Below are 13,343 nucleotides of genomic sequence, written 5' to 3'. Positions count from 1 at the left end.
CCCTTCCTTCTAAAGAAACTAACTGGAAGATCTTCATGGCAAATGAAGAAAACTGGGGTGTGGGCCTTACACAGGACGAGTAGACTGCTGCAAACCACGTGTGGATAAACGAAGGGTTCTTTTAACCGTCAGCAGTAAATTAACATTCTTTTGTCTTAGTTTGCTCTTTCACCGTTAACCAGCACCTGCTGTCTTACAAGACGATCTGAAACACCTTACATACTGAGGTCTATTCTAAGATTTGGAGCTGCTAAGTTAAAACTGTCGAGAGGCACATTTCATTTTTTAAAAATGAAAAATCAGTCTTACAAATGACAGAACTGAAAACTTGTCTTTCTGTATCTCAGTCTTAGAAGGCGTATAATGTATGTCTTTAGCTTTCCTTCTCCTTACTTAGCTCTGGTTGACCTATGTAGATGAGACTGGACTGGAACTAACAGGGATCTGCTTGCCACTACCTCCTCAATGCCGGGATTAAAGGCATACACTACCACGACCCAGCCTTATTTTCTCTTCCTTGGTTTTATTTGGACAAACACAATCCTCCTCAGACTTTAATGTGCACTCTGATCACCTAAGGAATCATGTTAGAAAAGCAAGTTCAAGCTCAGTGGGTGCAATGGGGTCTGGGAATCTGAGATGTCCGACCAGCTTCCCGATGAGGACTACGCCGCTCTCAGGCAAGCAGTCTTAGGAGCACGCAGCATGTGATACATCTGTATTTGGGCAGATGTCGGAAAGGTTCTCTTCTTTCAGCCAAGGATCACCACTTAATTCATAGAAGTACTTAGCTCTCACATGCTAACAGCTGCAGCGGGTACACATTCAGCCTAAGTCCTTATGAGTTAAGTAGGGCTGAAAAGCAACCACCACCATCAAACACTGAGATTCGATCTGGCTTCTCCTTGCGATTAACTAACTGTAACTCTGGGAATTGAGTTACCTCCTCCAAGCCTCAGTTTCTTCACATAACAGTCTTGAGCGGGCTCCAGGGTGAAAGAAAATAAGAACGCAAGACAGAAAATTTTCAGGCAATCAAGCAAGCACAGAACAACTGGCCCGAGTGGGGCCTTCTACTGCAAGCGCTGGGGAGATAGTACCACGAAAAGAGCCGCTAAGTGCGCAAATGCCCACCACCTGTGGCCACGGGTTTCTCTTGAATGAAGGCCTGCGCGCTGAGACTCGCAAGTGTGCGGGATTTACAGAAAGAACGCCGAGAGCTGAAGCAAAAGCAAAAAAGGCAGACGACACCCACTACCCGTAAGGCAGGCTGGCTGGTCAAAGTCGGAGGCGGGGAGAAGAGCAAGAGTCTGGAGGCTGCAGAAACGTCCCGCGGGATTGCTGGCAGGAGGCGAGCGCAGCGGCGGGCCCGCGGTACGGCGGCCGCCTCCCCGCCCCAGCTTGCCCCCGGCTCACGTACCCTCCAGAGCTCCGGGCGTCCGGAGCCAGCCGCAGCATCAGAGCCGCACCCACGACGGCACACGACCGGCGGCGCGGTGAGCCCGAGCCGCGGCCTGACTCAAAGCACCACAGGGTTGAGTCGCCGGCGGAGGAGGTTCTGCAGGATCCGCGGTGACCCTGTCACCTCTGCTGGCTTTATCGTCCCATTGGCTGAGAATGAGTCCAACGTGAGGGAGGCCACCCAATCAGCGAAGGGATATTTTCAAACTAACTCTCTCATTGGTGAACTAGCCCGGACCAATGAGAACTCAGAACACTGAATTGGACCCAAGGGCTCGCCGTCCAGCGAGTACTACATAAATTTGAGTCCATTACTGCTTCGCGACTACAATTCCCAGAGTTCCCGCGGCAGGGTTTCTGCTTCTGTGTTCAGAAATTCAAACCGAATATTCCATCTACTGCAAGTCTTCCAGGTCTAATAAAACAATCTCGTAATCCTTCATCCGCGTCTGTAAGTCTTTACTCAGAATCTTCAGACGTTTCCTTGTAGTTTTTAACTATAAACGTCGCACTCTGGCGTCCCTGGATTTCGTTCATTTCTTGTTAGTGCCGCTTTCTAGCAAAGCAAAGGGCGCCAAGAGCAAGGGTTGGCTGAGGTGACTTGACGTCGGAACGAGTTTGTCTTCTTTCTTGTAAATGATTTCTGTCAGTTTTTCAAGTTTGTCGTGAAGTTTTGAATACTGCTTTCTATTTATCAAAGTAAAGACATACTTGTTTTATCGATAGTAGTCCATAGAGGTTGATTTAGATATGTGTTTTAGACTCCAAAGTATTTCCCGAATTGTAATCCAAATCCCGCAGGCCAATCTGAAAATAATGCATCCATCACACTCATTGTGGATTTTCTTTTGTACTGTCTGATTCTGACGTGTAGTTAATATATTAAAGTTACAGGGGTTGGTTGTTGTTTTTTTGTTACAAGGAATTTGAAGGGGCTTTAATTTGGAAAGAGTGTGGAAGAGTACCAGACTGTACTCTAAGCTCTTATCTCCAATAGTTTGTTAGTGAATTTATAAACCAGACGGCCAAGGTGGCGCAGGCCTGTGATCTGAGCACTAAGTAGGCTAAGGCTGAAGAGGGATCATTCCAAAAGTTCAAGGCCAGTTTAGGCTAACTAGAGCTTCACAGAGACCTTGACTTTAAAAACAAAACAACAAGGCCGGGCGGTGGTGGCGCACGCCTTTAATCCCAGCACTCGGGAGGCAGAGCCAGGCGGATCTCTGTGAGTTCGAGGCCAGCCTGGGCTACCAAGTGAGTTCCAGGAAAGGCGCAAAGCTACACAGAGAAACCCTGTCTCGAAAAACCAAAAAAAAAAAAATAAATAAATAAATAAATAAATAATAAAAACAAAACAACAAAAGAACCCGTGTAGTCGAGTTTCTTTGTGTTCCCTTGTTCCTGGCGATATATCGTACTATAATAAACGTAAAATGAGAACAGGAGCAAAGTAATGCTCAGTAGAAAACGATGACAGGTCTCTAATACTATACTATCTGGCCTAGGGCAAAAACAAGTCTGCCGTGCCACCAGGGGGAATGGTAGTAAGAGAACATTGCGCCTGAACTAAAACTGTGGGTGTAGAAAACGGAGAAGAAAAGAAGGAAAGGAAAAAAAAGTAAATATACTAAGTCCAAAGGGCATAGCCAGTTAAACATAACCTGTCTGGTTAAGTAAATTAAAAAAAATGTCTAATATTCTAATAAAAGATTCAGTTATCCAGAAATATAAATTTACTATTTTTGCTAAGGTTAATTTGCCTATTAGGAAAAGATATATCTTATTCTCTGACTAGTAATTAATGACAGGGTTTTCACACTGTTGGGAAAATATGTTTCACAAAGTCTTTATCTATTGGAAGTTCACCATCTGAAATTGAATGTATTCATATTTCTGCCATTAAAGCTCTGGGGAGGCTAGACTTTCTGCAAACTGCCATTACTAAGGAAAGATGGCCAGAACTAAAAAGCAAAGGATGCCTTAAAAAATAATTGGCGCTTCCTAAACTCCAGTGGACTGATTACAAGCCTCAGGAAAGTCTTTAAGTTTTTATGAATTCTCATTCCTGATTTAAAAGTGTCTGAACTTGACACCTATGAAGTTGTGCTACCTACCATTATGAGTCATTGCTTGAGTCTTAGATATCTTGCCACAGGACAGACTGGAATGTAGAGTTTCTCAATCGCTGTGTTGCTTAAGAGACTATTCAGACCCTGTCAGTTTTATTTAACAATCGTCTTTTGAATACACACATTGTGCCAGAGACAGTCTTAGCTATGGGTCAAAGAGAAGGAAAATCAGCCCTTCAAAGAGCTAAGAGTGGCTTCTAGTGTTTTCAGATCAGACGATGCTTTTTCATTTTTGAAATTTCTGATCTTACTTGTTTTTCATTTTCTACAGGTATATTTTATATGTTGGGAATAATGCCCTCCCGCCCATTTCTACCTTCATTTTAATTACCCTTCCCACTGTCCCCCTTTGTCCCCAAGACAGCTGCACCTCCACTTTCATGACGTGTATCATTCATGATTTTATGAGATTATGTAAGACCTAGGAACCACAAACAAGAGAAAATATATTCATCTTTCTGAGACTGGCTTAATTCATTTAATATGATTGTTTCCAGTTATGTGTATTTTCCTACAAAGAAAAATATAACTTCAATCTTTGTGGCTGAAAAGACTCCATTGTGTTTACATGCCACATTTCTTTTATCCAGCTGGCTTGGTTCCATTATTTAGCAATTATGGATAGTGCTGTAGTAAATATTAATGTGCAAATGTCTCATATGTTGTCTTGGTGTCCTTCAGATAAATACACAGGAGTGGCGTAGATTGATTTATAGTTTATTGGGAAACTTCCATACAGAGTTCCACAGATGCCAGACTAGTTTATATTGCCAACGGCAGCAGAGAAGGTTCGCTTTCATCCAGATGCTTACCAAGGTTAGTTTTCTAACATCCTGTCTGGAGTACAGTGGAATCTCAAATGTGTTTTGATTTGCATTTCTCACATGTTGTTGCTCAGGTTACCTGTATTTTATTTTGTAGACTGCTCATTTCCATTAGCCCATTTGGTAATTGTGGGTTATTCTTTTTCAGTTTTGGTTCTTTTTATAGTCTGGATATTATTCCTCTGTCAGATGTATAGCTGGCAAAGATGTTCTCCCATTTCGTAGGCTGTCTTTTTACTCTATTAAGCATTTCCTTTTCATTATAGGAGGCTTTCAGTTTCATGAGGTCCCATTTGTCTATGATTGGACTTATTTCCTGAGCAACTGTGATCCTATTCAGAAAGTTCTTGCCTGTGCTTATGTCTTGAAGTCTTTTCCTTTTCTTCTAACAGTCTCAAAGTCACAGATCTCACATTAAAGTCTTTGATCTGTTTGGAGTTGATTTCTTAGCAGTGTGAGAGACAAGTATCTAGCTTCATGCTTCTATATGTGGATATTCAATTTTTCTAGCGCTACTGGTTAAGCAGGCTGAATTTCCTCCAATGTATATTTTTGGTATCAAAATCAGGTGGCTATAGCTGTGTGTGTTTATATCTGGATCAGCTATTCTCAATTAATCTGGATGTCTATTTTGTTTTTGTTTTTGCCAGTTCTAAGCTGTTTCTGTTATGTGGTTCTGTACTATAACACAGAATCAGGTCTGATGTTACCTCTGATATTCGTTTTGCTCAGGATTGCTTTGGTTCTATGGAATCTTTTGTGCTTCCAAATAAATTATAAATTATTTTTCTATTTCTGTGACAAATAGCTTTGTGTGTGTGTGTGTGTGTGTGTGTGTGTGTGTGTGTGTGTGTGGTATGTGGCATGGGCATGTCATGGTATACATGTGGAGGTCAGAGGACAATTTTGTAGAGTCAGTTCCAGCCTTCCACCTTGATATAAGTTGCAGGCATCAAGTCAAGTATATAGTCTTCACGGCAAGCACGTTTTCCCCACTGAGCCTTCTCTACTGGCCTGCTTTGCAATTTTGATGGGGGTTATTACATTGAATTTGTAGGTTGCTTTTTGTAAAATAGCCATTTCACAATGTTAATTTTTCCAATCCATAAGCATGGTGATGGATGGGTCTTTCTGTCTTCTAGTGTCTTCTTCAATTTCTTTTTTGAGTATTTTAAAGTTAATTTTTTTCAATCTATAGGTTTGGTTTTTTGCTTCCTTAGATTTATTTCAAAGTGATTTTTTGTTTATTTGCTTGCCTTTTGAAGCAGTTATGCCTTGGGTAGCTTCCCTGATTTATTTCTCAACATGTCAAACAACTTTTGAGTTTCCTAGCACTTGATAAGTTGAGTCAAGAGGATCAGAAGTTCAAGGCTATCCTTGGCTATGTGGTAGGTTAGAGGTCAACATGGGGTACAGTAGACCCTGTCTCCACAAAAGGGAAAAAATGAGCACATAGCTCTGAAATATATATTTATTCATAAATTTCTAATCATACATTCTACATATTATCAAATACATATATTTAAAAGCATATAAATTATAGATTGTTAAATTATGAAAAAAAGGCTAAATAGAAGCTCCAAACTGGCCATCTAGATGAAAATAAATTTGAATATATACATCCTTTTCCAAAAAAAATTCCAGGTGAATTAAAACTCAGATCATAAAGATGAAAATCTTTATTTTTATCAAATAACATTGAGGTGGCTCGGGCTGGCTTCAAACTTGCGATCCTCCTGCCACAGCCTCCCAAGTGCTGAGATTATAGGCATGTTCCACCACACCTGGCCCTTAAGGACTACAACATACAACCTAGATATGCAGTGCAAGGATAGGGTAACAAAATGGGAAGCAAAACAGAACAAAAAAACCTTTTGCATTTGGGAGGGAGAGGCAAGTGGATTTCTAAGTTTTTGGCAGCCTGGTCTACAGAGCAACTTTCAGGACAGCCAGGGCTACACAGAGAAACCTTGTCTCGAAAAAATAACTACAAAGACAAATATTTTTGCTGGGCCAGAGACAAAAATATTGGGAGACATCCTTGACTATTAGTGAGTTTTAGGCCAGCCTGGGCTAAATAAGACTATGTCTCAAAAGAACCAACAAGTGGACCAGCAAGATGGCTCAGCAGACAAAGGCACTTGCCCACTGATAATGCAAGCCTGTGCTGAACTTGATCCCTGGAATGTGTATTAGTTACTTTTCTGTTGCTGTGATAAAATTCCATGACAAGAAGAAACCTGGAGGAGAATAGGGTGTATTTTAGTTAAGTCACAGAGGGGCACAGTCAATCAAGTTAGGTTAGACATGGCAGCAAGAGCCACCAACCCACCTGGCAGTCAGGAGGCAGAGAGAGCAGATTCTGTCTACTCAGTGTTTTAGTTAGGGTTTCTGTTGCTGCGATAAAACACCAGGACAAAAAGTGATTTGGGGAGGAAAATGTTTATTTCAGCTTACAATTCTTCACCACAGTTCACCACCAAAGGAACTAAAGGCAAGAACCTCAAGACAGGAACTGAATCAGAGGCCATGGAGGAACACTGCTTACTGGCTTGCTCATCATGGCTTACTGGCTTGCTTCACCTACTTTCTGACACACCCCAGGACCACCTCCCCCGATGAAGCACCACCCATGGTGGGGTAGGCCCTCCTACATCAATCATTAATGAAGAAAATGCCTAACAGACTTGCTACTGGTCAATTTTATGGAGGCATTTTTCTCAATTGAGAGCCCTTCTTCCCAAGTGACTCTAGCTTATGTCAAGTTGACAAAAACAAAAACAAAAAAAACACCCAACCAGGACAATAAACCCCTTTTAAAAGTTGTAGTGTTTTACATTGTGATATTGATACATAATAGTCTTTAAATTTTCACTTTAAAAATCACAGACTCTCTTTGAAATGTTCAAAATCTCTCTAAAAATCCAAAGTCTCTAAAACTCCAAATGGTTTCTCTGAAAAATCCAAGTTTCACAACTATGGGTTTCTGTAAAATCAAAATAAGTTAAATACTTCCATATTTCAAGAGAGAGAACAGACCCAAACATTCTGCCCGAGGCCGACCCAGGGCCCAGCTGCAATCCTGCGAGGCCCAGCTGCAATCCTGCGAAGCCCAACAACTTGGAGGCACTGGTGAGATTGCCCTACCTGTTAGCTGAGATCCATTCAGGAGAGGTTTCAGAAGCCTGCAGCCTGCAGTCTGAGGGAACAAGATCAGCTGAGGAGTTGGCGAGCGAGCAAAACGCGACCCAAGAACGCAAGGGGAGCCATCCAGCCTCCGAACCAGATCACCTGAGTTATAAGCCTACACCGACTGGGAACAAGTAAGGCCCCATCTCCGGACCAGCAGACCAGGTCTCTAGCCCCTAGGCCCCAGCCATCCGAGCCCCAGGGACCAGGCAGCTACCTTTCCCTGTTCCCTTACCATATTCCAAGAGAGAATGACAAGGGGACAGTCAAATCAAAACTAAGCAGAACCAAAGTTCAACAATGTAAACTCAGTCAGGCTTCTGGAACCCGCTGAGAATCCCTCTGGGCTCCACAGGGCTGAGGCAGTTCCACTTCTCCAGGTCTGCTACACACACACAGTCCACACAGATTATCTCATAGGTCCAGGCCAGCTCTACGCTACAGCTGCTGCTCTCCTAGGTAGTCATCTCATTATGCTGACTTCTGGATCTCTATTGCAACTGGGATGCACATTTTCCAGTAGCTTCTCCTGGGCTCTCTTCAGGGACTCTGACCCTGCCTCATAGTGCCACAGTTCAACTCTTCTCCATTACCCTTTCAACAGAGGCTTTTACTGCAACTGAGGCTGCACCTTCACTAATGGCCTCTCCTAAACTCTCTCCAGGGATGCCAGGCCTGTTACACAGTGACAAGCCTCATCCTCTCTCCATGACAACTTCAAGTGTTGTGAAATATAATTTTAAGGTGTGTTACTTTTGTTTATGTTGCATTTGTTTAATTCTGTGAAGCTGTGTTACTGTGCCTGTCTAAAACACCTGATGGTCTAATAAAAAGCTGACCAGCCAATAGCAAGGCAGGAGAAAGGTTAGGCAGGGATGGCAGGAGAGAGAATATATAGAAGGAGAAACCTGGGAGGAAGAAAGAAGAAAGAGCAAAAGAACAAGGAGAGGAGGACTTCGGGGCCAGCCACACAGCCAGACACAGAGTCAGAAGGAAAGAAAAGGTATACAGAAATAGAGAAATGTAAAAGCCCAGAGGCAAAACGTAGACGGGGTAATAAACGTTAAGAAAAGCTGGACAGCAACAAGCCAAGCTAAAGCCGAGCATTTATAATTAAGAATAAGCCACCATGTGTGATTTATTTGGGAGCTGGGTGGTGGGCCCCCGAAGAGTCAAAAAAGTAAAAAAGCTAAGAGCAAAAACACACAACAGACAAGAGTCACTTGGGTGACTCTTACATATTACCAAGTTTCCTGCCAGCATGAGATTCAACTTTGATCCCCTCTGTACCACAACTTCTGTGTGCTTGCCCTCAGGAAGTTTTTGCCACAATGATGCTGTCTATCTCCCTGTCTCTGTTCTCTCTCTCTCTCTCTCTCTCTCTCTCTCTCTCTCTCTCTCTCTCACACACACACACACACACACACACACACACACAGAAGGACCATCGGAGTGTGGATGGATGATGGTCTGGGTGCAGAGCTGCTGAATATACTCCTTGGTGTGGTCAACTGCTGTCTTGGGTACTTGCTTTGGGGGTGGGGGTCTTTCTACCAGCTTCACAAAATAGTGACAATAGACCTTCTCCATGATGCTAAGGCAACCTCAACCATGGTAACAGAGGTGCTTCAGGCCCTGGCTGAGGGAGACTCAGCTACATGTAAGTTGAATCTGAATTCCACATTATTATATCTCACTGTCATGTCTTATGCTTCTAAAGAACCTCTTTAATTATTTGATCCTCCTTCTTATCAGTGAGCTCCAATTGAGCCAAAGCCTGATAGATGGACATGCATCATATCAATTTTGCCAGATACCACACCTTGTCCTTGATGTGTTTTACTTGTCTCTGACAATGGTAAATTTCTGCTGGTCTCTGAGGTTCTCCAGACAGGTGTGGTGGGTAAACAATATTCTTCTGCTATCGACAAGAAATGTTAAGAGAAGAACTTGTGTGGATACATGATTGGGGTAAAACTACCAGTGTCTGTGTTGTCCGGATCCTCAGGTTAGGTACCCACAATGCACCCAGCTCTCACAGCCATGTCTGGTGCTGATCTCTTTTTAATTCACAGCTGATTCTTCAGCCCCACCTGACCAGTATCACCACCTGACCAGTATCAATTGTCCTATGAAAGCAAAGTTTCACTTTTGTGGTTTTGGTCTCTTGTTAATCACAGTGATTTTTTTATTTCCCAGTGACCAGAACCACAAAATCTTAATTCAAAACATCACATAAATGGTCCTCTTAGTGGTACTGCTTCTCTCTTAAGCTTTACAAACCAAGTCTCCATCATCTAGATTCCTTTCAACATTATCTTGAAAATTTACACAACAGCAGCTCTTTAAGCTCTGAGCACTCAATGGCTTTTCTAGTCCAAAGTTCCACAGTCCTTCCACATTCCTCCCAAAATCACGTGCTCAGGCTTGTCTTAGTAATACTCCATGCCCGGTACCAAATTCTGTCTTAGATATTCTTTTGCTGTGCTTAAAAAAAAAAATGACACTGGGCAGTATGGTAGCACACAACTCAATCCAAGCACTCAGGAAGCAGAAGCAGGAGGATCTCTGAGTTCAAAGCCAGCCTGGTCTACAGAGCTAGCTAGTTTCAGGATAGCGAGAGCTACACAGAGAAACTCTGTCTTGAAAAACCAAAACCAAACAAACAAACAAAATGAGCAAAAGCAGCTTGAGGAGGAAAAGGTTTATTTCAGCTTACAGTTCCATACCACAGTCCATCATCACAGGAAACAGGAACTGAAGCAGAGGCCATGGTGGACTGCTTTACTTATACAACCTTCTTTCTTATATGACCCAGGATCAACTGTGAAGAGAAGGCACCGCCCATACTGGGCTGGGCCCTCCCACATCAATCATTAATCAAGAAAATGCCAAAGAGACTTGCCTATAGGCCAATCTGATGGAAGCATTTTCTTCATTGAGAATCCTTCTTCCCAAATGACTGGAGCTTGTGTCAAGTTGACAAAAAACACCAAACAAACCAGGACACATAGAAGATGGCTAGGGAGTGGGGGTGGGGAGGTGGAAGGGTAGCTATAGAACATCAAAAGCCTTTCTCCAGTGATATATTTCCTCCAATAAATCTCTGTGCCCTAAAAGTTCCACAACATTCCCCAGTAGTGCCACCGACCCAGGACCAAATGTTCAATTATATGAAGCTATGGTGGAGATTTCTCATTCAAAACCATTGCAATTCCTGGCACTCCCCCAGCTACATGACTGCACAAGTGCTGTCCAGTAGCCAAGCAAGAGGCTTAGTCATCCCCGGGCCTCATGTCCTATGTAATCTGTGCCCTGCATGGTCATGTAATTTGTGCGCAGCATGATCAGGTAATCTATGCGCATGTGTGGCATAGCTACTTAAGCCCATATGCACATATTGGGGCGGGGGGGGGGGGGGGAGTCTATAAAAAGCGGGTCACAGACTCCTCCCCCACTACTTCCTCTCTCTCCCTGCACAATCTTCCATAGGCTTAAGCACATTCCCCTCTGTCCCTTCTCTTAATAAAAAGTCTTATGGTGGTTTTTGTCATGCCTTATGGTAAAAGCACTGCTTAATGAATAACACAGTATTGCATAATAATAACTAACCAAAACACCTCACCACATAAAGGAGGAGGGAGAGAGCCGATGCCATAATCGTTCTCTGACACAACACACACCGCAGCAGGTGTGTCTCCCCTCAGCATCACATACAGACAGTGATAAAGAAAAAAATGTTTAAGAACAATTTTGCTATGTGTGGCAGTACACACCTGTAGTCCCAGAAGTCAGGAGATGGAATCAGGAAGATCAGGAGTTCAACCAGCCTGTGTCACAAAAAAGGTGAGGGCACTTCCATCCAAGACATCAGTGACCTGAGTTCAGTTCCTGGAAACCACATGGTGGAAGGATAGTACGGACTCCAGCAAACTGTCTTCTGATCTCCACACACATGCCTTAGCATATGCACGCCTCTTTTACAGAATACATATATAAAGCAAATTCAGGTGCTAGGGTGCAGCCCAGTGCTCAAGCACTTCCCTAGCATATGTGAGTCCCATCTCAGCAGTACAACAAAAAACCCATATTTTAATCCCATTTGTTCATTCATGCACACATGCGCTCAATGTAGCATGTCACAGAATGTGTATGGAAGTCAGAGGACAACTTGCAGAAGTTGGTTTTCTCATGTGGGTCCCAGGGATCAAATCCGCATCATTAGGTGTTTTCCCCGAAATATTGTGCATGCCAATAAACTTATCTGGGGTCAGAGAACAGAACAGCCACAATATTAAACATAGAGGATAGGCAGTGGTAGCACACACCTTTAATCCTAGCATTCCAGAGGCAGAGATCTACCTGGATCTCTGTGAGTTCAAGGATATAGCCAAGCATGATGACTCATGCCTTTAATCCCAGAAAGTGAGCCTTTAATTCCAGGGAGTGATTGCAGAAAGCATACAGGTATATAAGGCGTGAAGACCAGGAACTAGAAGCTTTTAGCTGGTTAAGCTTTCAGGCTTTAGAGCAGCAGTTCAGCTGAGATTCATTCTGGATGAGGACTCAGAAGCTTCCAGTCTGAGGAAACAGGATCAGCTGAGGAACTGGCAAGGTGAGGAAGCTGTGGCTTGCTCTGCTTCTCTGATCTTCCAGCATTCACCCCAATAACTGGCCTCAGGTTTGATTTTATTAATAAGACCTGTTAAGATTCCTGCTACAATTAGGCTTCACAGCAAGCACCTTACCTATTGAACTAACTCACCGTCCTCCAAAATCAAAATGTTTGAAAAGTGTCTAAGTGGGGAGAGACTCATGGGCCCCACTCCTTCCTAAGGATCCACAGGCAGTTAATCATTGCTGGGGGAGGGAAAGATGTTTTTCACAGCCACTGCAAGTTGCATGTGCTCATAGAAGTAACCCAGTTAAACTCAGTGGTTCACAGGGAGGAGGAGTGAGAGAGAGGGAGGAGGGAGGGAGGGGAGTGAGAGAGAGGGAAGGGGAGGGAGGAAAAGAAAAAGGAAGAGAAAGGAGATCAGCAGAAGTAGGAGGAGAACAAGAGGGGGTGATGAAGGATGAATATGTCAAATACTGTATATACATGATGAAAATTTAGTGCAATCCATTACTGTGTATAATTAATATATGCTAATAAAATGTTTTAAAATGTATAAACCTTCTGGTGGCAGCGCACATAAAAGGATATGGAAGAAAGACACTTTTCTTTTTGTCCATGTTTCCTCACTCCCACTAGCAAGTGCATCTATCCTACTGGTGAAGCAGTGTTAAAGCCAACTGCCTCAGGATCCCAACTCAGAATGAAGAGAGCAGCTGTCCAGGAATCCTTCAGGACTCCAGGGCCAGAGTGGGACTCAGTCGGGCTGAACAACGTAGATTCTCAGCCTTTCCATCAGGAGATAGCCTTTGTTAGACTACTCAGACCACATCCAGGAAGTCAGTCTATAAATCTCCTTTTAATGTATAGACTCATTCTATAAGTTCTGTCCCTTTAGAAAATCCCACCTAATACAAAAGGCTAGACAGAAGGACTGTGAGTTCCAAGCCATCCTGGGCTATGTAGAAAGCTCAAGAGAGAGTAAGAACTCTCAGCAAGAACTGCTGAGCAGAGGGCATGGCTCAGTGGTAGAATGCTTTCCTTGCAAGCATGAAGGGGAGGGGGGGGTTCCCATCTGAGAACCACAAAAATTAATAAAAATTACAATAATAAAGTAATAAAGAACCA

General features: G+C 43.2%; 1 protein-coding gene and 1 pseudogene across 1 annotated transcript in view; both read right to left on the bottom strand.

Moving 5' to 3' along the window:
* Nucleotides 1-1,575, bottom strand: part of Armc1 (armadillo repeat containing 1) — a 32,021-nt gene extending 30,446 nt beyond the window's left edge. The window contains exon 1 of the mRNA XM_059254044.1: nt 1,421-1,575. The gene's annotated coding sequence lies outside the window, so the exon portion shown is untranslated. The remainder of the gene's footprint in view (nt 1-1,420) is intronic.
* Nucleotides 1,576-1,994: 419 nt separating this feature from the next.
* Nucleotides 1,995-11,258, bottom strand: LOC131904725 (large ribosomal subunit protein uL22m-like; annotated as a pseudogene).
* Between the last annotated feature and the right edge of the window lie 2,085 nt (nt 11,259-13,343).

The sequence above is a fragment of the Peromyscus eremicus genome, chromosome 2 (genome assembly GCF_949786415.1).
Source record: "Peromyscus eremicus chromosome 2, PerEre_H2_v1, whole genome shotgun sequence".
NCBI lineage: Eukaryota > Metazoa > Chordata > Mammalia > Rodentia > Cricetidae > Peromyscus > Peromyscus eremicus.
Note: the sequence above shows the minus strand (reverse complement) of the source record. Positions and strands in the feature narration are given on the sequence as shown.